The sequence below is a fragment of the Polypterus senegalus genome, chromosome 8 (genome assembly GCF_016835505.1).
Source record: "Polypterus senegalus isolate Bchr_013 chromosome 8, ASM1683550v1, whole genome shotgun sequence".
In the NCBI taxonomy this organism is placed as follows: Eukaryota; Metazoa; Chordata; class Cladistia; order Polypteriformes; family Polypteridae; genus Polypterus; species Polypterus senegalus.
In genome coordinates, this window is record NC_053161.1 from 115,316,765 (window position 1) to 115,343,429 (window position 26,665).

Here is a 26,665-nt window from a genome sequence, read left to right on the forward strand (position 1 = left end):
TAAAGTCAAAACTTGAATATATAGCCTAAAGTCATTCCCAAATATATAAAGTCAAAACCTGAGTATATAAAGACGGCGTTGGGATATTTCGGAATATATAAAGTAAGCGCTGGAATATATAAAGTCAAAACTTAAATATATAAAGTCAGCATCGGAATATATAAAGTCAGCGCTGGAATCTATAAAGTCAAATCTTGAATATATAAAATCAGCGTTGGAATACAGACTATAAAGTAAGCGCTGCAATATATAAAGTCAAAACGTCAATATATAAAGTCAGCGTCGGAATATACAAAGTCAGCGCTGAAATATCCATCCATTTCCCAACCCGTTGAATCCGACCACAGGGTCACGGGGGTCTGCTGGAGAGAATCCCAGCCAACACTGGACGCAAGGTAGGAACCAATCCTGGGCAGGGCACATGCATCATTTTCAAAACATTAACTGAACAGTGTTTTTTTTATTTATTTTTCTGAATACGTTTTTGTTAACTTAGTTCAGTTCAGAGTCGTTTCAATCAATAGATTTTGACTTTCACTTTATATATTCAGGAGTGAGTTTATATACTGTACTCCGATGTTGACTTTATATAATCGGGAATGACTTTATAAATTCCAACGCTGACTTTGTATATTCAGGTTTTGACTTTATATATTCCGACAGTGACTTTATATATTCAAGTTTTGACTTTATATATTCGGGAATGACTTTATATATTCACAAAATCAATTTATTTGCCTGTTTGGCACCCCATAGTATGTGTGTGTATATATGTACACATGTACACATATATATATATATATATATATATATATATATATATATATATATATATATACCAGCAACACTCATGACAATGACAAAACAATTACATTGTCAATCATGTTACGTTATTATTAAAATGTTTCCTTTTCTTTTTACTTCTCCTGCCAAGCGGGTATTTTGCTATATATATATATATATATATATATATATATATATATATAGTCACACACGCGCGAGTAGGAGACCACGGACAGATTTGAACGCACCTGGAAACACATTCGCCGGCAGGGAATGGCGGGTACTAACTTTCTCCCTCTGCTTCCTCATAGGAAAAGACCCTCCGCCACCATAAGCCGGGTTTTGACCGCAGTACGGTATTTCCGCCCTTCCTCCGCCATCTTGTCCTGACGTCATCAATCCCATCCTCCCTCACGGTCCTTCCCAGCATCCCTCCACTTCCGGCTCCTCCCTAATTAAATGGCCGCCGACGCCATGACACGGCATCGCGCATATGAACAGTTTTTGTTTATGTTTTGACCTTCTATTTGAATATATATTGTGGATTCTAGACAATATATGGGGCCGGAAAACCCCAAACCTTTTTGTTGTCTTCTCATCGGTCTTTTACAATATATATATATATATATATATAGATACATAGATATGACAACAACACTCATATCAAAGACAAAACAATTACATTAACAATCATGTTACGTCATTTTTAAAATTTTTCCTTTTCTTTTTCATAACTTCTTTAACACACTACTTCTCCGCTGCGAAGCGCGGGTATTCTGCTAGTTGGTGATAACGGCCATTGCCAATTACATGACTAGTCTGATTACATGACTAGTCAGATTCGTCAATTAAAAAGGAAATGATGCAACAGAAACAGTTCAGACTTCAAAAACTGATCAAGGTCAAAAGAAAAAAATGCCTTATGTCATCATCACACGTACCATGTACACCTCCAGTCTTGAATATTCCATTGATTGAAAAAAAAGATGAGAAACAGTCACTCAACCAACAGCAGCATGCCAGCTTCACAGTCCCACACAAGCGGCAGCATGTCAGCTTCACATATGAAATTCAGTCTATACCTAGAACCCTTGGGGGCCATCTGCCAGAAGCATGAATCAAGTGGGAGATACAAGACAATAAACTCATGTTGGTGACTGACAAGGCCAGCAGCATGGGCGTAGCTGAGATAAAAAACAAAACCTTCACTGCATATCAAGTTCTTTCAGCATAATATTAACTTGACAACACAGAAAGCACTGAATTGTGCTGGAACTGCACAACTTCTGGTCAGATTTATATGAAGTATCATATATCAATGAAGTACCATAGCCACTCTTCTATGACAGAAACAGTCATTGCTTGATATACTTGAACATAAACTGAAACAAGACATGATTACACTTTTAGAACGTTTCAACATGCTAGAGAGGTTTTTAGATCAGCAGGCTACAGTGTTTGCAAACTGAGGGAGGAAGCAAAGTGACACACATTAAAAGAGAGTGGCATTAACCACTCTGGAAGACTTTAATTAATTTACTTAGACCACAGTCATCATCCACTAGGAAAAGCAGCCCATCAGTTCTTTAATTACACTACTTAAAGCCAACATGCTGGAGCAAAAGTTTACAACAATTGAAATGTAACTGAAGTGAGGAAGATGATGGCTGGAGATATTAAAAATGAGTATGAGGATGATCCAGCAACACCTGTATAATGCATCTGCATAAGATCTAATATTTAAGAAGTTGCTGGATATGAGTATGGGAGAGAGACCCAATCTATGAGCGGCAGCAATACTGGGATAAAAAAATTAATTTTAATTTTTGTTTTTATTGCTTCACACCATAGACTTACTGTCATCATTTTAAATGAAAAAAAACCTAAACTAAAATGTTTTATAAAGCAACTATGTTTTTTTTCAGTATATTGATTTACACACAATATATCGTATTAAGATGAAACAATTTTTGTTTGACCCTTATTCCTTCTTTCTTGTTCTCTTTGATTCATATCAACAATGAGGCAGCACCACAAATTTCCCAGAATCTCCAAACCGGATGTTTGAAGGCCAATCTTCTGAGAGAGCATCCAACAGAGTCCTTGTATCCCACTTCAAACTGATGTATTCTAACTACTAGGCATTAAGTTTTAACGATGTATAGACACATTAAATGGTGCCTTTTGAAAAAAAATATTTCTTTTGTTTACTGTGTCATTCAAGAATATGTTTTGTTTTGTTTTATAAAAAGGACAAAAACACTGGCAGATCTCCATGGTGACACATACTGGAATGTAAAGTCTTCTAGAGAACACATGCTGAAGTAGTAAGGTACAATATAAAGAATGTGAACTTTTACCTTTGGGATGGTAACATACTAGACTGGGGGAAAATTTACCAAACCTTGTCAAAACACATCTTTGCATACTTGGAACAGGTGTACCCTCTGAGTGTGTGTTCAGCACCATGGGTGACATTACTAACTCAGAACATGTTGATCGAAAAATCTTAAAAAAACACACTGTTTAGGTTGTAGAACCAGGAGGATTTTATCATGCTTGCAGTAACAAAATGTTTAATTCCAGAACTGTTATTGCTATACTCCTTGTCTGAAAGTTAGAATTTATAGCATTTTATATTTATTTTGGAAAAAAAAGAAATAAATGAATACTACTAAGCAATGGCCTGAACTGTCTTTGTTTCCCATTTTATCTGGTATGGTGTTGGAGAGCAAAAAATATTCAAAGCAATGCAGCACTATAAATACTTGACAGAATGTTTTTTAGTTCAGTGTCAAAAGTAGAATTGCAAATAACTCATACAGTATAGTGTTACATAAGACATAAAAGTAGAACTGGACTTTGTTTTTTTTTTGTGTGTCTGGAATGCTGTGAAAGCATTTAGTTACTTCACATATTGATTGTAGGCTACAGTATCACATTATAGAGTATCGTATGCTATGGAGACTGACATGCTGAAGTCATCCTTGCTTAGTAAAGTGTTTGCTGAATCCTGTTAAGCATTGCAGGTTTCTGCTGTGTGGGACAACTTTATTTTTGACTGCCAAGAAGGGGCTATGTAGAACTTTTAACAAATTTTACCCTTTTTGAAGTTTTTTTTCAAATGCACAGAAACAACAAAATGTAGCATCTTATAATTAATGTTTACAATATTTTCTATTTACTGTGTTTAGGAGAGGCTCTGCGTTGCTTACGACTACATAGAAAGACAGGAGGGGAGGAGACAGGAAGGAAGGGTGTGTGTGTATACGTAATGTGGATGGAGAGATCAAGAAAGGAAGCCTCGAAAGTGAACAGAGAAAGTGATTAAAAAACAAAAAGGGGTAAAGACAAAAATAGTGACGTTTTTCTTCTTTTACAGGTGTGCTTTGCAAACCTAAACAGTGGGCTGGGGATGTTTTTTGCTGTTCTGTTCAGTTCTTGTTTTTCAATAAACTCAGCAACTTTGGACCACCAAGTTTCTAGCACCTTTTTTTTTTTGTCTCACCCTCCTTAGTCGCTACAATATGACAGCATCTGAAGAGGAACTTGTGTTTTGATGCATGTGCCGAGTGTGGAAAGTGTGGAGAAGTTGAGAAGAAGTTGGCAGGATAGCCAGTAAGTAACTAGTGTTGAAGCAGCTAATATTAAAAAGAAAGTGGGTTTCCTTACTAAGTATTATGACTGGGTGTCCCAAAGCATGTAAGTCCCTTAAGCACTTCCAAAAAGGCCCATTAGAGGGCAAAATCAAAAACTTGTGCTTGATATAAAAAGGAAACTTTGTAAAATGAAATATTTATTCTTCACAAAATGTTCTTTAATAATAACAGTCTGCGGTGGGTTGGCACCCTGCCCAGGATTGGTTCCTGCCTTGTGCCCTGTGTTGGCTGGGATTGGCTCCAGCAGACCCCCGTGACCCTGTCTTTGGATTCAGCGGGTTAGAAAATGGATGGATGGATGGATAATAACAGTGGAGCTGAAAAGGCAAACAATTTGCCTAAACAATAAAGCAATCCAAAGTTGCAATACAGTAAGTCAAAAACAGAGCTTAAAGTAAAATAAAATCCAGCAAATCAAAAAAGCACAATAGAAACACAAAGCACAAGAAGTTGCCACTCCCTGGTGCTTTCAGTTGAACCACCAGGAACTGTTAAGACTTTCTGATTTTATAGGGAGAAGCAGCAGTTACTGGCAGTGATTGGCAGCTTCTTGGGGTACCACATACAAAACAGAAGGAAAATATAATTGGCAAAGACAGTGCAGCAGATAACTAACCAAAGTAACATTAACATAAATAAATAAATGGCTAAACCATGAACAAAAAAGAAATAAAACATTAATTTAAACCCCATTCAGGGTAGAAATACTAGCTGAAATGTAATAGTGAGAAGGAAGTGATATGCAAACAGAATAACTAAATAAACAGGTATATAGAACTTTACTAGTGACACTTAGCTCTAGTAAAAGAGCAAGGACATAAGCATTCATTCACAAGGAGCAAAGTATTTATTTTAAGCAGCCTGTAGGCAACGGGCCAAAATTGAAAACTGTCAGGTTACATGAATGGGATTTTTTTTCAGTCCAGCCACAAATACTCAATTGGACTGGACTCCCAAGGCTTCTTGCAGACTGCATCAGAGTTTATTTCAGGATTTCCTTTTTATTTTGCTGCATTTGTTTTACCCTTCTCCCTCACAAACCTTTCAGACATGCTGAAGAAAAGCATCCACTAAGGCTGCTTCATAGTGGGGATGGTGTGTTTTTGAAAATGTCCAGTTTTTAGTTAACACAAAATATGGTGTCCAAAAAGCCAAAATTTGGTTTAATCACAGCATTAAACCTTCTGGCTAACTTCTGAGCCTTCCATGTGCCTTTTAGCTAACTCTAGCCAAGATGTCATGTCCTATAAAGCTCTGATATGTGAAGCACTGAGGCAGCACTTGTTGTTTGCATAGCATCTCCGGTCATCTGTAGCATGTAACTCCTTCAGAATTCTCATAGGTCTCTTGGTGGTTTTTCAGCTGTGTCATGCTCTTTCCATTTCTTAATGATTGAGCCAACTGTATATTCAGTGATCTGGGTATTTTGTTGTCTCCATCACGGTTTTCTTGGAGCTGTTTGGAGTGTTGTTTTCTGTTCATTGTATAGGTTAGGCCACAAAACTGACTAACCCTAAGTTGAACCTTCCAGATAAGGGTCATCAACTGAAACCCCTTGAGTACAGAAAGGTGATCTCCATTGAACTAATCATGTGACCTCTAAAACCACCTGGCTGCCCCAGTGATGCTTTAGATATGTCATATTAAAGGGGTGAATACTTGTGTGATTAATTATTTTGTTTTATATCTGTAATTAACTGGTATCATTTTCCAGTGATCCGTTTTGAACTTGATATTAAATTGTTTTTTTCTGTTGGTCAAAAAAGGTAAATTAAATCACTGTGATTCAGGGTTGTTTAACAGTTAAATGTGAATACCTTCAAGGGGGAGAATACCTTTAATAGGCACTGTATATTCCGTAAGTTGAAAATAAATATGTAGATATTTTTCTAAGAGTATAACTTGTTTTTCCCACTTAATATAGTAAGTAACAAAAATACTATAATTTAATGGATAAGTCACTTTTTAATTGGGCAGGAGCATCGATATTTCCTGGCAAAGTTTGATAGGTAAAAAGAAAAAAAAAAACTAACTTGAATCAAATTTGACACTAAATGTGCATATAAACAGTAATCTAATATGTTACCTTGTCTCTTTTTCTTCAATATGTATTTATTTTTTGTCATAAATCCAAACATTTTTGACTTTTTCCACAACTGCCTGCTGTTTCAAGTGTGAATGTTGCCATTATTTTGGCATTGTTTTGAGTTGCATTCCTGGCTTGCTGAGTGATTGAAATCTATTAGATTCATTATAACCAAATCCTGATAAACAGGTTTAGACACTAGCCAATTAAGACACTAACTTCAAAAAATTTGATGGACTCCTTTGTCCACCATGTGCGCAAATGCAATTTCTTTAAGAATGTGAAGATTAATTTCTCAAGGTGCATTAAATTGTGCAAGAGCAGGAATATATAGATACAACATACTAACATCCCTCTCCTTTGCAATTGATTAACGTGCATGCCCCAGTAATGCTTGGAAATACGGTGCCTAAAGCCTATTGCTCCTGATAGATTTGCCTTTAGAAGGTTTATCTAAGGGATAGGGTCAAACAAAATGCAGTCTAATAAATAACTTACATTATAGTTACACTGAACATGACACCAGGCGGGATTTCTCAATTCAGATTTGCATGATCTACATGTCATGATTCTTCTTTCTTTCAGCTGCTCCTGTTAGGGAACGCCACAGCAGATCATTATTTTCCATATCTTTCTGTCCTCTGCATCTTGTTCCGTTATACCCACTACCTGCATGCCCTCTCTCGCCTCATTCATAAACCTTCTTTTAGGCCTTCCTCTTTGACTGTTACCTGGCATCTCCATCCTTAACATCCTTTTCCCAATATACCCAGCACCTCTCATCTGTACATGTCCAAACCAATTCAATTTAGCATCTCTTACCTGAGCTGACGATCTAATATACTCATTTCTAATCCTGTCCATCCTTGTCACACCCAATTCAAATCTTAACATCTTTAACCCTGCCAACTCCACCTCTGCTTCCTTTTTTTTTGTTCAGTGCCACCCTTTCCAACCCATATAATATAGCTGGTCTCACTATCGTCTTGTAGACCTTCCCTTTTACTCTTGCTGGTACCCGTCTGTCACAAATCACTCCAGACACTCTTCTCCACCTACTCCACCCTGCCTATACTCTCTTCCACACTATTCATTATTCTGTACTGTTGATACAAGGTATTTAAACTCATCCACCTTTGCCAACTCCCTGCATCCTCACTATTCCTCTGACCTCCCTCTCATTCACACACATGTATTCTGTCTTGTTCCTGCTGACCTTCTTTCCCCTCCTCTTTAGAGTATACCTCCACCTCTCCAGGGTCTCCTTAACCTGCTCCCTAATCTCACTACAGATCCTAATGTTATCCGTCAACATCATAGTCCTCCAGGGACCAGGAACTCCTGTATAATCTGTCTAAGTCTGTCAATCTGTCCATCGCCATTGCAAATGAGAAAGGGCTCAGAGATGATCTCTGATGTAATCCCACCTTTACTTTGAATGCATCCATCACTCCAACCGCAGATCTCTCCACTGTCACACTACCCTCATACATATCCTGTACAACTCTTACATTCTTCTCTGCCACTCCCAACTTCCTCATACAATACCACAACTCCCCTCTAGGCACTCTGCCATATCCTTTCTCTAATTTGACAAAGTCACACTGCAACTCCTTCTGTCCTTCTCTATACTTTTCCCTCAACACCCTCACAGCAAACATCGCACCTGTAGTGCTCTTTTCAGGAATGAAACCATACTGCTTCTCACTAATCATCACCTTAACCTAGCTTCCACTACTCTTTCCCATAACTTCATGCCGTGTCTCAACAATTTTATCTGTAGTTACTACAGCTATGCACATCCCGCTTATTCTTAAAGATTGCACCAGTACACTTCTTCTCCATTCCTTGGGCATCCTCTCACTTTCTAAGATTGCATTAAACAATCTGGTTAAAAACTTCACTGCCATCTCCCCTAAACACCTTAATGATTCCACAGGAATCTGGACCAACAGCCCTCCCATTCTTCATCCTCTTCATAGCTGTCCTTACTTTATCTTTGCTAATCCATTGCACTTCCTGATTCATATCTCCACATCATCCAACCTTCTCTCATCACCAAGCTTCATAATCATCACTCTGTCCAACACTCTTTTCACCTATAAAACACTCGTTTTGACATACTATTCCTTCAGGATAACCCCTACCCATTTCTCCTCTCATCCACACCATGGTAGAACAATTTAAACCTGCCTCTGATACACCTGGCCTAACTCCCCTTCCATCTGGTCTCTTGTTCGCACAATATATTAACCTTCCTTCTTTCCATAATATCAGCTAATTCTCTCCCTTTATCAGTCATACTGCCAACATTCAAAGTTCCTACCCTCATTTTCACTCTCTTTACATTCCTCTTCTCCCCTTGTTTCCATACACACTTCCCCATCTTCTTCTTCTATCTGTCTATCAGTGTTGATACAGTTGTACAGTGGTAGTCATGCTTAAGGGTCTTTCATTTTTTAGGGGAAGCTATAGTTCCTGCTGAGGAATCAAAATATCAGGTGAGATACTCATTAAGTTGTTCTGAAGTTAAGTAGTGTTTTAAAAATGTTCTACCTAAAGAAAGACTCTGAGCCATTTCAGCCCAAGGATAGCCCAAAGCTGCTGCATCAAAACTCGGTGAATTGAACTTGGTGAACTTTTTTACAACATTAGAATAATCTAGATGGGAACAGGCCATTCAGCCCAACAAAGCTCACCAGTTTTATCCACTTAATTCTTCTAAGAAAACATCATGTCTAGTTTTGAAAGTCTCTAAATTCTTACTGTCTCCCAAACTATTTGGTAGCTTATTCAAAGTGTCTATCATTCTTTGTGTAAAAAATAACTTCCTTATGTTTGTGCAAAATCTACCCCAACAAGTTTCCAACTGTGTCCCCTTGTTCTTGATGAATTCACTTTAAAATAACAGTCTCAATTCACAGTACTAATTCCCTTAATAATTTTAAACACTTCAGTCATGTCACCTCTTAATATTCTTTTGCTTAATCTGAAAAGGCTCAGCAATCTTTCTTCATAATTCATCCCCTGTAGCCCCGTAATTAACCTAGTTGCTCTTCTCTGGACTTTCTCCAGCACTGCTATGTCCTTTTTGTAGCCTGGAGACCAAAACTGCACACAGTACTCCAGATGAGGCCTCACCAATGTGTTATAAAGCTTAAGCATAACCTCCTTGGACTTGTACTCAACACATCATGCTATATAATCCTAACATTCTGTTAGCCTTCTTTAGGGCTTCTGAACACTGTCTGGAAGTCAATAGCATAGAGTCCACTATGACTCCTTTGAGGTGGCCCATTGTGGCTCCTCATCCCTGCCTACAACCTCAGAATCTTCACAGACACCTTCTAGATCCACAATGACCTCAAAATGGTTTGACTCTTCCAATTCTGGGGTTTAGTTCTCTGGACAGTGTGCACACTTTACCTTATGCCTTGTGACCGTGACCCACCCCTCTCTATCTGTTTGGTCTGGAGTCTCTTCCTGCTCCACCTTAGGGGTACACATAGTATCTTTAAAGGACACCTGGGCTAAGTCCGCCAATTCTCTTCTACAACAGAAGCCAGTCAACTCCTATTCCAGTTCAGAAACACTGAGCTTGAGGTGTTGGATCAGCTGGCATCTCCTGCAGATGCAGCCCATAGAAGACTGGCTCCTCCAAGTCGTTATCTAAAAAAATCCACCATCCAAAAGAACTTGCATTACACTGACCTCATTGTTAAAATTTGAGTTAGGATTACTAAAATTGCCTTAAGTTTTTTTCAAAAAATGTAAAATTCAAATTAAACGATGATAAATTAAATGGTAAAACTAAAAAAAAATAAGCCAAAGAAATTAGATTATAGAACTGCTACAGCTATTTTACATCTACTGGCCCCCTAAATTGCTGTAATCGTCTCCATGAGGTTAACTTTACTGTTCTCTGCCTGTTCTCCTAACTTAGCGTTCCTCTTATTCCTTACTTAAAAGCTCTCCACCTGTTGCAGTTTTTAACTGCTATACTTCCTGACTGCTAAGAACTGTTCAATCTAAGAGAAAAAAAAAAAAAAAACTTGCTTACTGAATATCTGCTACTAGTTAATTTTCTGCTGTCTTATCCGCTGCTACTGCCCCTTGTGTCTGATCAGGCGTCTTAACGTTGGCTACCTATCTACATACCGCTAAATCGTCCACTTTATTATTTTGAAGAGAGACGTGGCCCTTTTTTTTTCTTTTTAAACTAAGGAATTGCTGCTTCTGTCACTTATAAACTATTTATTGGTACAATGCTGGTTATTTATTTACAGGTTCTTACAGGATACTTGCTGGTAACAGCTACAGATGCTTTCTTCCATGCCTCATGGACACTAATTCAAATACCAGCTGTTTTTTCTCATGTGCAGGTGAAAAAAAGCAAAAAAAAAAGAAGTTCTAAACAGAAAAACAGCTTTAAAAACTCTCAGTACAGGTCCTTAGTGACAACCAACACTCAATTTTATAGTATCAAAATGTATTTTTTAACTCTTACACCACAGAAAAAATAGAAACTTTTAGCAACTCCCAGCTGCTTCTTTCTCGGTTATAAAGATGATGTCAGCACATCAGTATGTCGTCTTACAGCTAAATAACAAGATAGAGTCTAACACGGATAAAAACAAAGAAACTTTTTGTTGTTGCTGCAAATGTTTTGGCTACACCTAGAGGACTGGAGTGGTTAACATTTTCCGCTACCTCCAATTTCCCAAGTCAAACTCAACCCTATAAGACTGAGAAAAGGGTGCCCCATTCTTCTATTCTTTTTGTAACTTTCTCACATAATGATTCCATAGTATTTCTGTCCAGATATCTTCCAAGTACAGTGTGCTTTTATACCAATGCTGGATACATCTGGATGAGCAGAAAGTAGACACAAAGGCAGTCCTTTCAGTTTTGAAGGTTAGATCCAGAGTCTATCCCAGTGGTATGGTCAGCAAAGCAGTGTGCTATTTTTATACGGCACAGTCACTCATACCCGGGAAAATTAAAATTTTCTACCTAGGAGGAAAACCAGACATGAGGATAAATGTTCAAACTCCACACAGTTAGCTGTTTGGCTGCAATTCTTATTCGGATCTTTAAAAATGTGAGTAGACAGTTCCAACCACTATGCAACTATGAACTTTGTGCTCATTTCCTGACTAAATAACTTTAGCATCTTTCTGAGAATATTTTGAATGTAAGTGTACACCTGAATTTACACCAGGAGTAGAGCCATTTCTAGTTTTTGGGGGGCCCTAAACCATGTATCTATTTTGTGCCTCCATCCCACTTCATGCTCCTTCTAAATGTAGGTTGCCCCCATGGCCACAGGACCCTAAGTGACTGCTTAGGTTGTATTTGCCTACAAAGTTTAGAATCATGAAGATACACCTTAATGTGTTAAACTATTTTCAGATTTTATTATATCTATAGTTCCTAAACTATAGGTATATTTTACAGTTTTTAGAATAAAGAAAATGGTAACTTAAAGATGTTGATATCATTGTCTATGCTATAGGAGCTTTTTCAGTTTTCAAGAAGTTTAGTAATTTAAATAATTATGTCTAAATTTCATTCAATCCCACATTCATACTTTACTGCTGACATTTTCTTACAGAAAATAAATGCTATTATTACAACAAAAGAGATATTTCCCAGCGGGTGGAAAGCAAAATCATCATCAAGTTTGACCATAATTGTCATTATATTCTGCATTTATTTGTAATTCAGATGCATCTAAAATGCATTTGGCAGTTTACAATAGGTTTTGGCACATATTGTGTGTGTGCCTCATAGACTGATCTTCTCTTTAAAAGAATATTATATTCATAACTCGCTAAGCAATATTGTGAAATAGAAACCAGTTGCCAGCAGCAAATATTAGGCAAAGGAATATGTTAAGTGCACAAGCACTTTTATTTGGCTGTATGCTTCACAATAATACAATAATTACATCCCCAAAAGCCTTGCTCCCTCTTCAGTCTAGAAGCTCCAGCTGTGCTTTCTTCAAATATTTCTAATGACTGAATAGTTTTTATTGCTTAATAAAGTATTCATAGTTACATAACTTTAAAGTTTACTACAACATATTACCTGAAAATCCACCCTTTTTTCTTTGCCTTTTAATTTTTATTTTTGTTTACAAAGTTTAATAAGTAAATTGTGATGGTCTGCTCTTTGGAAAATATTATGATATATTCTCAACATGCATCGTCCAATGCATGGTCTCAGGAATCCCGGGCCTGTACTGACAGCAACCCTAGATGGATCATCAATGTATTGCTGGGCCAGTTCAGCACACATCCACAGGACCAGTTTAGAATCCACAATCTACCTTGCATTTAAGACTTTTGTCTGTGGGAAGAAAACTCTCACAGACACAGGGAGAACAGGTAAATTCCACATAGAAAACATCCACCCTGGAAATCACAACTAGAACACTGGATTTATACTGCAGCAGCACTAATGTATGGACCATCCAGCAATCTGAATGACATTTATATAACTTCTAGTTTTCAGGTACACACAAGTAAATATTACAAAAATTTGTATGAATTTTGAAAGTGAATAATTTACTTGTATTCTGCACAAAAAGACTTGATCAACCAATGCTACATGCATGGTTCTTGCTAATAAAATAAATGTGTCATGTGAAAGCTGTCAGGTGTTCCATTTGCTTACTCCGTATTACTTTAGTAGTACTTTTTTGAATTAAAAACAAAACATTTCTACGTCATAAGGATTGTGTTTATTCTGTTTTATTGTTTTTGTTAATTTTGAATTATTATTTTTTTATATTGATTCTGTTAGTTGTGCTTATTATTTGTTATTTATGCTCTGCTACTTTTATTGTGCTGCTATTCCTTGTACTTTGTGGCTCTAGCCACAGGAGGTGGGACCACTCAAATGTCACTGATCCTGGACCCTCTTTCTGACTTTATATGTTGTCCAGCAAGAAGATTTCCTTATTGGTTTATTGACTTTGTTAAGAGTTTACTGTAACTATTGTTTTTTATTTGGATTTGCTATTTTTCTGAATTATTCTGCTTCTGCCTCTGGTTCTTCAGTTGAGTGTATTGAGACTTGTTAGATCTGGATTGCCTTTTAGGCAATTCTTTTCTTCACTTTTGAGCATTATTCGTTGTACTTGCCTTTTTCCATCTGTCAATAAATATTTTCTTTTATTAACAAGATTCTCATTGACCTTTTCATAATAAGTCAGGGATTTTATAGTTTCTCTCCTTTATAAGGCATTTTTTAAATTTATTTAGGCTTTATTGAAATTAGGACAGCACGGTGGCACAGTGGTAGCGCTGTTGCCTCATAGTAAGGAGACCTGGGTTCGCTTCCCGGGTCCTCCCTAAATGGAGTTTGCATGTTCTCCCCGTGTCTGTGTCAGTTTCCTCCCACAGTCCAAAAGACATGTAGGTTAGGTGCATTGATGATTCTAAATTGTCCTTAGTGTGTGGATGTGTGTGTGTGCATCCTGCGGTGGGCTGGCACCCTGTGTTGGCTGGGATTGGCTCCAGCAGACCCCTGTCACCCTGTACTTAGGATATAGCGAGTTGGATAATGGATGGTTGGATGAAATTAGGGTGGCACGGTGGTATAGTGGTAGCACTGCTGCCTCACAGTAAGGAGACCTGGGTTTGCTTCCCGGGTCCTCCCTGCATTTTCTCCCAGTGTCTGCACGGGTTTCCTCCGGGTGCTCCAGTTTCCTGCCACAGTCCAAAGATGTGCAGGTTAGGTGTATTGCCGATCCTAAATTGTCCCTTGTGTGTGCTTGGTGTGTGTGTGTGCCCTGCGATGGGTTGGTGCCCTGCCTTATGCCCTGTGTTGGCTGGGATTGGCTTAGGCACACCCCCGTGACCCTATGTTAGGATATAGCAGGTTGGAGAATGACTGACTTTATTGAAATTTTAAACTTTTAAATCCAGCTCAGTGTAGGCCGAAGCCTGCAGGTAGCAGCTGGGGGACTGGCTGATATAGGGTGACCCTATTTTAGACTGGCCAGTGAAGGCCTTGGTCTGTCTGCTTTGTGGCTCTTTTTGAAGGTCCCTCCACAAACCCTTTAAAAAGAAGGGTATGATGATTTTTTTTGGATATTAAGAAGTATAAGGTCAATTATATGGCATTACTTACTTTTGTTCAGAACTACAGTATTTACTTTAGAATGTGGTTATAATGTAGTTTACAGCTGCAGTTATGAATTACAGTGTAAATGCTGAACTGGAGACATATGGCCTAAGTCTCTGACTCATTATAATATAAGAAAGACAACATGGGCAAATACAAAAGTTTAAACCAATTACATATATTACACTCTACGAAACCCATAGTAATACATTATTAACTGAAGACTTTATTTACATATATCATCTTAAGCAAACTTCACTTAACTGAAAATGATAATTAAGAAGACGAAGCAGAGAAGGTATAATATTGGAGTAATTAATGTAGGTTGCTTCTTAAGCAAATAATTTCACTGGACTTGTAAAAAAAATCTAAACTATTCGTTTAATATTGAAAAATGAGTTAGGATTGTGTGGAGGCAGTACATGAAGTAAACTTAGTTTATTTATTGTGATGTTAAGTAATTAATCAGGTTAAAAGAAAGCCAGGCTAGCATGAGCTTGAAACTCATTTTATAATGTCTAAGTGTTAATGTGTGAATAATGAGCTTATTTGTATATAAATTATTAAAACTAACAGGATAATACTTCTATATTTCTAATATACAGCCACAAACTAGATGAGTTATTTTTAAAATAAACACTTAAATGTTTTATATACGATCAATCATTTCTTTTCAATGTTCAAGTATGGGGAAATATCATTGGTTGCACCTTACTAAAAACATCACTAAAATTCTTACATTGGGAAGGAAAAACCTTGCAAAATCAATGAATTCTAAGTGGGTTTATTTTGGCTAAGCAATTCTTAAAACATAAATCTTCTTAACATTCACCAGTTAATGTTAGATTCTGTATTCAGGGCCAGGGAAAATCCCAAAATTACTGGTAAAGTGGACGTTTAAAAAAAAAGCTAATTTGCTTTCTTCCTCATGAGAGCAAACAGTTCATAGTGATAGACTTCATGAAACCACTCCAATGGGTCCACCAACAAGTGAACTTAGCCTTAACTGTAGTTTTATGGAAATTTTGCTGTAAAATGCCTTATCTAACAAAATTTTCCACTGACCAGGGGCCTCATGTATAAACGGTGCGTACGCACAGAAATGTTGCGTAAGAACTTTTCCACGTTCAAATCGCGATGTATAAAACCTACACTTGGCGTAAAGCCACGCACTTTTCCACGGTACCTCATGCCTTGTCGTACGCAAGTTCTCTGCTCGGTTTTGCAAACTGGCGACACCCAGCGTCAAAGCAATGGTACTGTTCCTGTGTGGTTACTCATTATTTTCATGACGCGGCTTTATAAATACACAGAAACTAACCGCATATTGTTTATTAGTGTAATGCATCTGATTGTAATTAACTCGTAACAATATAATGGTTCAGGGAACAGCCATAGTATTCCAAATACCATAACTGCTTTAGCGTTGTTACTCTCACTTCTATTTCTTCTTCTTTTTCTTTCAGCTCCTCCCGTTAGGAGTTGCCACAGCGGATCATCTTTTTCCATATTACTCTCACTGCACGACTCGGAGTATTTATATCACTGTATCTGAGTGTGAATCACAGCAGCAGCTGATCGGAAAGAGAATTATCGGTATACAGCATTAAGCACACGCTGTCTCAGCCACTGCAAAACGTTTCAAAGCCTTTCCTGTATGGACCTCGCGGTTCAAAACAGTTTAATCCCAAGAACTTTAAATGCACTCAATCAATTGCACCTTGTAGAACTGTTTGTACTTATAAGTACAATCACCCCACTGTAAACTTGCACTACAGTTATAATATCTCACAACCTGAGCCACTTTATAAAGCGCGTATTTACATATGATGACGATATAATTTTTAAGGTGAAATGCAGCAAAATATTTGTTAAATTATACACATAAAACTTTAACTTCATTTAAATAATCTATATTCTTCACTGGGAGTGTCGTGAAGGATAGAATAATTAAACATGTACTACGAAGATATTTCAATGTTCTTTAAACGTTTTGAAGAATCGGCGCTAAGCTTACAGATGGCTTAACGTCTATTACAGAGCTGATTGTATGGCGATCGGTTACTTGGGGAAAGAAAAGCAAGGACTGCAGTGGCCACGCCAATATATATTGAATATAAAACAGAAAGAGAAAATAACAACACAGCTAAAAACGCAGCGACAAATTTCGACAAAAGATAATGCTTGTCATGAGCACGAGGCTCATGAAACACATGTTTAATAACGTGCTTTAGCTCCTATCATCATGAAAATGACATCACGTATACATCTCAGTATTTTAGTTATTCAGAGAGCTGTAATATCATGAATGTAATGGATTCTGTGTCCAGTTGGAGGAAGAGAGCCAGTTTAAGAAGCAAGTAGTGATTCACACACATAGAGCACATACGAGTAGAAGATCAAATACAAAACAAAGCATTTAACGTGCTACTTTAATTACGATGTAATTTGAGAAACTGGTTAATTAAACGATTTTAAAATGAAGTTTATGATGTTCTACTAAATGACAAAATAAACTACGTGATTAAAGTGGAAATGTCGAGATTGAAGTTGACATTTCGTGCTTTTTCCCCACCGTGTGCCTTTTTCTCTGTACCCTAATAAACTTTCATATGACACTCAGACAGTGGGCTTACAACTCGGCTTTTCACGGCAACTTTGATATGTGACTTCTTTTTATTTCCGCACTGTGCGATTTTGTGAATGTGAGCTTTCAAGTTTCTCCAACACGCTATGTCACTCGATCAACTTCCTTTTGTTGATTATACCACGGTTTATTTGAACAAATAGTATATTTTTCCTTTGCCTCCACTTGGTATTCGCTGAAATTCTTATATTTTCCCCGTGCTTTTCCCATTGTCTTTTCACAGAAGGCTGCGCTTAAGGGCGATTTATATTGATTTGCATATTCAAAGAGGCGTAATTCTGGGAGGATTTGGGGCGTTACATAATGCGCGTGCACGAGCGTTAGTTTTCACGCTGATCAGGATTTATGTAGCGGAAGAACGTGGAAGTTGGAGTACGCACAGAATCCTGCATCTGGATTTTTCTGTGCGTAAGCACATTTCGGCTTTTGTGCTTACGCCATGTTATAGTGCGAGTTCTACGCACGGCGTTATACATGAGGCCCCAGGAGTTTATTAAAGCAGTCATCTCATAACATTTATTAACAGTGAAGGGTACTTAGAAAGACCTTTTAAATAATACATTTTGTGACTTCTCATTTCCACTCTTGTCAACCTGAGTTGAACAATCGGCAGATGTGAGACTGAGCAAGTTTACAAAAATAAATCAAAGACAAAAATAAACATAAGAAAGTTGATACTCCCTGGAATGATTCTGAAATAAAGTTTTTTTGAATGTCCAGAAACTTGCAGGGATGGGCAGTTCACAAATGCTTTATTCTTTTGGAACAATTCTTGTAGTGAATCATACTAATTGACTCATGAGCACAAATGTATCACTTCAACAACTCTTAACAGGAATGATGCAGCGCATTCAAGACTTGTTACCATCTTTTGTTTCACAGGTAGACATTTAAAGTGCATCTGCCAGTATCAACTGTGTGATCCATAATTCTTTTTCACTTCACTTATGATTCTTTAAAGTTAAAGAATTAGTCAAGTCAAACTAAATCACTACCATCAAATAAGAACTCTAATGATTCTGTCATTCATCATACAAGAACAATACTGCAAGAACACATATATGCTAGAATGTATTGTTTATTTTGAATAAATACCAGAAAACAACTCAAACAACTTTTGTTCAATTTTAACTCTCTTTTAACTCTGTCTGTTTAAATTATACATTTTTACTATGGTGTCATGTGTTGTGCTGTCAAAGAGGATAATGTTATGATATGAATTATCAGCATGTTTAATTTAATATATTCAGTGGCGTAGCGTGGGTGTCAGCCGCCCGGGGTGGAGGAAAATTTCACGCCCCCTTATTTAGGTATTTCAATTCAAAAGACTAAAATATACAGTAATTCTTTGCCGCCCCCTAAAAGTGCCACCCGGGGCGGATGCCCCTGCCGCCCCCACTATGCTACGCCACTGAATATATTGTATATATTATCACTTATTTCATCATATATTTGCAATTTATTCAAGAGGACATCCCCCTCTGGAAAGCTTTTTGTACTGCTGCAAGGATCCTATTGCTGAATCAAACTAATCAATTTAATTGATTCAGTTAAATAGTTACTTCAAAAGAATCAAATCAGTAAACTGGATTGAAGTGCCCATCACTTCAAACTTGGACACTGAAATCAGTGTGCTGGCATCTTATATAGGCAGTTTGCAATGACATATGTGTCATGTGACACCGATATATGACCAGCAATGGGCATAAACACACAAAATGGCAAAAACAGCAATTCAAAACAATACACAAAAAGGATGAATTAAAACTTTATAAACATGGCTTTAAAGTATCTTCATGATAACGAAGCAAAGTTCAAAGTAAAAGCCAATATGTGGAAAATAGTTAGAATGGTTCAAAATTCTAAAATTACAATGCACTTATGAAAACTGGTTAAGGGTAGATTTTGCACAAATGTCATAGAGTTTTTCTTCACTTAGAGAACCCCAGATATGTAGAATAAATTTTCAAGCAGGATTATAGAAAGTGATATCTTTAGAAACCTTCAGAAGTCGAGTGAACTTTTCCAAGGCTGAATAGTGATTGATAATTCAAGTTGGGTTGAATGCCAGGATGTTGTAAAAATTGTTCCTATTTTCTACAGGGAAAAGAACATACAGGTAATGCATATAATGCAAATCACCAAGCAATCTGTGTTTTATATTACTACAGTGCAGTATTGTATCTATACACTATTAAAAAAATTAAAGTTTCACACACACCCATTTTGTGGGTTTTCTTTTTTGATGTGAGATTGTGGTATTCCTAGCATTTATCCTTGCTCAGACACTGCATTCACAGGATTTAGAGGAGAAAAAATGGCTTTGAAACTGTAATTCAATGACCTCCAGCTCTAGCGACTGTCCTTTCAGTATGTATGAACAATGCAAATATATCATTTGTGACACTAACAATATTGGAGGCTTTGTAAATCTTTGGGGTGCCAATACAGCTACTCCCCTTTTAATCAAAATAAACAGAGTCACTCAGGATGTATAAAAGTCAAAAGAAAGATTGTATTCCTTGCACACTCAACACAACATAGTTAATTGAGATTTCTGGATCTGGAGCAGGTAATAAGACACCATCCCTTTTGTAGGTGCCCCATTTATATTATGCCAGTCACAGAAAGAACAGTGGTTTCAATGGCCAGCAGGGTTGGGACCAGGCATTTTCTATGGATCCAATTTGTACAGGAAAGCAGAGGTACAATTAGCAGCAGTGGCCCTTCCTGTTTGGCTGTGGTATTGCCTGTTTTAAATGGAACCCCACCAAAGATCCCTTACTGTGGGTGTGTAACACATTTAAGGAGCCTGCCTTGCAATGCACTGCCATCCTGTACAGAGTATATGTGTTGTGCATGGTACCTGACTCCTAAATCATCCATCTATACGCATTTACTCACACATGCACACCTTTTTTGTCTTGGTAATAATCATCCCAGACACCTAGGTAGCATACATGGAGTGGGGCAACCACTGGAGGGATAGAAACTACAGGAAACCATTTTAAAAATAAGTGACTACTAACGTTCTACTACAGTTCTGCTTTGTCATATTTGTCAATGAGTACCATCACAAATCTGTAGCATTAAAATGCTGTTAAGGTCAAAAAATGTCAGTTTCAAGGATGTGTCTCTGCATTTTCTGTTAGCCCCAAAAAACACCAAAGAAAAGCTTCATAAATTATTCTTTCCTACACTGTTAGTGGATCTTTCCTGTCTATCCACTTTCTATGAATGGACATTTATAGTTTTATACAAAGGCTTTACTGCACATCCACCCAACATGTATCAGGACTGAAGTGACAGGATCCTGTTTAGGTGGCATTAGGAGCAAGACAGCAACCAACTCTCAATGGAATGTCAGTCCAACAAGCTGACAGCCATTTTTAAACTTTCTTATCTTTTCTTTTTAGAGCCCTGTGAAAAATCAATAGTTTCTTGTAATTTGGAGACAATGGGTAAATTGCCCTGTGAATGAGCACTAAAGCCATGCTCTTCTGTGAAACATCCACTAAGACACTATTTTCATACTTGTATTAAGGGAGGCAGCGTCTATCTTGGCATTACTATATACTGTAGAAGATAGAAAAATGTAACTTAATGTAGACTCACTCAGACTCCTACAATGAACAATATACTGTATCATTTAACTTAGCGGGTCCAAAACCTTTTCTGCTCATGGCACACTTGATGTTTCAAGATTTTTCCACGGTGCCCCAAGTTAAACCATAGTATAGTTCATAGTTCTATAATACATACCTGACAGCTGCAATGCGCAGTTGGTGGCTTTAGGTGATTAGTTATAAAAAAGTTAAACACAATTTATCACAAATGCTTAGAATAGTTTTTAAATCAGTTCTTCTCTGAAGTGCACCATATGGTTGAAAAAAGGCCAATTTTCTGAACTAGTTGATTATGATGACTGACCGTTTCAAATTAAATACTTGTTGATGTTTTCATACGCTGTAATTTATTCATTTCAAAGTAATTTATATTCTTTTTACACTTAAATACACTTCCTCTTCTTCACACACCCGCCACTTGTTTGTGGTGTATCATCTTCATTTTCAGTCATAGTGTGCTTTCTAAAGTTCAATAGTAAATTATGCATTTTTAGGAGGATAAGAACAACTTTTAAAAATTATTTTGATCACAACACCATATGAAGGGGGTTTGATCTTCAAAAAATAAGAATACAGGCACAGTGATTAATATACAAGTACAAACAATAATCAGAAAAAGCAAATTTCAACCATGTGACTTTTTTTACACATATTAATTGGTCCTGACTAGTCCATGTATAATGAATGGAACAAGCCTATTATATTCATGTGATTCATACATATCTACTGTAAACGGCACTATATAGCGCCTGACCCGACACAGATTGGACACTGGAGGCACGTGTAAAATAAAATTATTTTTTATTCTTCTTCAGCTGGAGGGCACGTCTTCCCCGTAATCCCCCCAGCCACAACACAGTCCCAAGCACCAGTAACCACCAGTGCAGCACAATCAAAAACACTCCTCGCTCACAACCTTGTCTTCCTCCACCCGACTCTGGCCGATGAGTGGTGGTCACTGGCTCCTTTTATAGGTCACCTGGAAGTGCTCCAGGTGTTTGATCACCAAGCTCTGGTGGCACTTCCAGGTGTGATAAAGCTGCTGTCCATATGGGCTCAGGAGTCCCAAGCACAGCACCCCTGGCGGTACGTGCGGGACCCAACAGGGCTGCCCCCAACTCCAATTCCCAGGGAGCCCTGTGGGAAACTGAGGCACTTCACCAGGCCAGGGGGGTGGCCATCTATCGTCCAGGGGGAGGTATTGCATTGTCCAGGGCTGCTCCCCCTGAATACAGTGTGCAGGGGCGTCCCGACTGGGCATGGACGCCAGGCGCCTGTCACACTACGCTTATTGCCTGATGTCAGGATGAGTTAATTCAGGTCTGTTTTCAAAACAATACTATTCAGTCTCATCAGTGGTGCATCATTTATTATGAATAGACCGAGTATAGCACTGGAGAAACACTTAACTTAGAAAAAGAGTTGGATATTGTTATTATAACAGTGTTATTTCAATGTATTCTGAATTATTTTTGGATGATATAGTTTCAAAAGATGTCTAATATTAGAATATTTTGCAGTGCCCCAGTAGGCCAGGGTGCCTAATCGCACAGTGTTGATTTAAATATAAAGAGAAACATTGTTATATTTTGTACTGCTTGTCCCCCTACATTTATAATTGTAATTCTAGATCCTCTTCGACTGGAAAGGCAACTTTCTGTTTCTATGCACCAAAAATCTGGAATATGTTACCATTAGATTTATGCCAGGCCATCCATCCATCCATCCCCTTCCGCTTATCTGGGGTCGGGTCGCGGGGGCAGCAGCTTAAGCAGAGAGGCCCAGACTTCCCTCTCTTCCAGCTCTTCCGGGAGAATCCCAAGGCGTTCCTAGGCCAGCCGGGAGCCGGTTGGACGTGCCTGGAACACCTCACCAGGGAGGCGTCCAGGAGGCATCCTGATCAGATGCTGAGCCACCTCATCTGACTCCTCTCGATGCGGAGCAGTAGCGGCTCTACTCTGAGCCCCTCCCGGATGACTGAGCTTCTCACCCTATCTTTAAGGGAAAGCCCAGACACCCTGCGGAGGAAACTCATTTCAGCCACTTGTATTCGCAATCAGTCACTACCCATAGCTCATGACCATAGGTGAGGGTAGGAACATAGATCGACTGGTAAATTGAGAGCTTTGTCTTACAGCTCAGCTCTTTTTTCACCATGACAGACCGATGCAGAGCCCGCATCACTGCGGATGCCACACCGATCTGCCTGTCGATCTCACGGTCCATTCTTCCCTCACTCGTGAACAAGACCCAGAGATACTTGAACTCCTCCACTTGGGGCAGGATCTCTCCCCCAACCCTGAGAGGGCACTCCACCCTTTTCCGGCTGAGGACCATGATCTTGGATTTGGAGGTGCTGATTCTCATCCCAGCCTCTCCACACTCAGCTGCGAACCATTCCAGAGAGAGCTGAAGATCACGGCCTGATGAAGCAAACAGGACAACATCATCTGCAAAAAGCAGTGACCCAATCCTGAGCCCACCAAACCGGACCCCTTCAACACCCTGGCTGCGCCTAGAAATTCTGTCCATAAAAGTTATGAACAGAATCGGTGACAAACGGCAGCCCTGGCGGAGTCCAACTTTCACTGGAAATGGACTCGACTTACTGTCGGCAATGCGGACCAAGCTCTGACACCGGTTGTACATGTACTGAACAGCTCTTATCAGGGGGCCCGGTACCCCATACTCCCGGAGCACCCCCCACAGGATTCCCTGAGGGACACGGTCGAACGCCTTTTCCAAGTCCACAAAACACATGTAGACTGGTTGGGCAAACTCCCATGCACCCTCCAGTATTCTGCTAAGGGTGTAGAGCTGGTCCACTGTTCCGCGACCAGGACGAAAACCACACTGTTCCTCCAGAATCCGAGGCTCATCTATCCGATGGACCCTTCTCTCCAGAACCCCCGAATAGACTTTTCCAGGGAGGCTGAGGAGTGTGATCCCTCTGTAGTTGGAACACACCCTCCGGTCCCCCTTTTTAAAGAGGGGGACCACCACCCCGGTCTGCCAATTATGCCAGGCCAGTGCCGTTAATTTGATCTTTAATCTAGCTTTCTTTTTTTGGTCACTTAAATTACTAGCATCACTTACACCAGTACTTCATATTTACTGGAAGAAGGAAATTGGCCCTTTTTCATTAAATGATATGCTGTGAAGATGAAGAGAAAGAGCTCAACAAGAATATCCTGTAATGGTGACACATTCATGGACTATAGAATGCCCAGGAGGGGCTGTGTGGTCTTTTGACCTTTGAAGCCCTGCAGATTGTGTTTTCTTTTCTTCATTTTCTGGTGTAATTACTATGTTAGACCCTTGCCTGGCCAGGAAGACATGAAGGAAGGACAGAATGGAAGGAGGCATAACCTGGCCAGGATGGGGCTGGATCACTATCCCACTCAAAGGGAGAAATTAATGAATGGAATGTGGAAGATTGTTTTCAAGAGCTACAGTATGATAGATGGCTTTGCCACAGTTTAGTGGTCTGTCCATAAAAAGTAGTACACAAAGTGAGAAATATTGCAAATATAAACAAACTTTATATATACAAGGCTTTTACAGATACATAAATTAGATAAAATAATGAAAAACTGAGATTCAAGTTAGACACTGGAGCTCAGGTAAACATAATCACTGATAGTGAGTACTATAGCTTGAAAGCCAAAAAATGTCATAATGCCAACTGCAAGCCAGCTCATGGGGTATGGTGGTCGACATCTTTTACTAAAAAGAACTTGCAAGTGTAAAGAACATAGTACAGTGCCTCATTTGCTTTGAATGTTTGTGTCCAAAGCTAGAGAACCAATGATAGCACTCCACATTCCTGGCAAACTGTGGGAGGTTGCAGCACCAATTTGTTCACAGAGAACAGCCAAAATGTTATCCTTGCAGTCTGTTATTACAGCAGGCATATTGAACTAGACAAGGTAAGTTTTTAAGAGCTAATAAAGATTACAGATTACATGTTACTAGAACTAACCAATTCCATTTTTTTTCTGTATCCTTTTAAAAATTTTTACTATAAACTGCTGTAACAATAACCATGTAGTAGCCTTGTGTTTAACATTAAGGTATTATCCTTGGTATTTTTGCAGTATAACTACAGAACACAGGTGTTACCTGTTCATTTGTATCAATGGAATTAAATTCTTTAGGCTTATTGTTCAATGACCAAAAAATGCTAAAATAAATAAAACCACCCTAAAAAATATACATAATTTTAACCAATAAAACATACATAAAATATGTATCCATTATATATATGGCATAAATAAAAAGAAAACTAATTGTTCACTCTTTCTCACTCTCTCTCAATATATATATATATATATATATATATATATATATATATATATATATATATATATATAAATATATGCATGATATTTAAATCCATAGTGCATATGGAGACAAACATATATGTTTTAGGCAGTAGTTTATATTGTTACCAATATCTCTTTTGTATAGAAGCTAACAATTAGTATTGGGGCATGCAGTCTCAAAGATACTGTATTACTTTTTTCATGAGAAGGCAGTTGTTTCTTCCATAGTTTTATGCCTGTTGTTGTTCTTACAGGAATCAATATTATAAAAGAGCTAAGCTGAACCACTTCTAAAAACAATTCATATTTGTTTTTGAAAATGAAATGACTCATTGTTTGTCTATGTTCATATATGTATATTTAACTTGGAATTAACAATGCTAAAATCTAAATTTCAGGTAGTTTATATTCACCTTGCTTGACAAAGAATACAGGCAAAATATAATTTTGAAAAGCAACATTTTAAAAACTATTGACATATGCATTTAGAGAATTGTCATCTTTTACAATCACATTTAAAACATTATTTTTAATTAATGCAACTATTTTTCAAGTGAACTCTTTAACACTAGAATTACCAGAGCCTATGAGAAGACTCATAAATCTGGCCCACCTTAAATCCGTTCGCACCTCTCTGTCAGCGTCTTTTTTTCCTGTAAATGTGCCAATTAAGACAAGCAGCAAGCAGCCTGCTATTCCATCCCCCCACTGACTTAGAACGTGCACATACATAAGATTTGCTGACTTGTAATCCAGAGTCCCTGGTTCGATCCCCACTGCCTCCTGTATTTGCCGTTTTCAGTAATGAGCTGCTCTTATTGTTAATATTATACAGTACACACATACATTTGGTTTACTTCTGTAACAGACCGTGTAAATTTATAGTACTGTACTTGTAAAAGTTACCTGTTTTTTTCACTTTTATTCTCTCACTCACAATCACGATACATACTACCGCCCTAGGGATCTGACGCTGTTAGATTTTATTTGAAACTGGGAGTAACTGTAGATGTGAGTGGTGTTTTGAGGCAATGCAACTGGACATTCTTTGATCTGGAGGGATAAAAGCTGACACACAAATGCTGGTGAATCTGCCTTCTTCGTATCTCACCGTCACTTTATTTTTTTTTATTCAGTTTTATTGAGTGTTCCTGCTCACGCAGAATTAGTATGCACCTAATGGCTTATAATGTCAAAAAAATAAACAAAACAGAGACATAGGTATATATGATATTTGGAATTATTCATTTTCTGACCTTTTATGAGGTCAGTTCAGCACTATATGCTATCATCAAATTCAGATGTTAACAGTTTACACACACACAAGGATCGTCTTTCCTACATTTACGACATGTGTACCTGTTGCAATGCGTACGCTTCTCTCTATGCTGTGGTTTCTATTACAC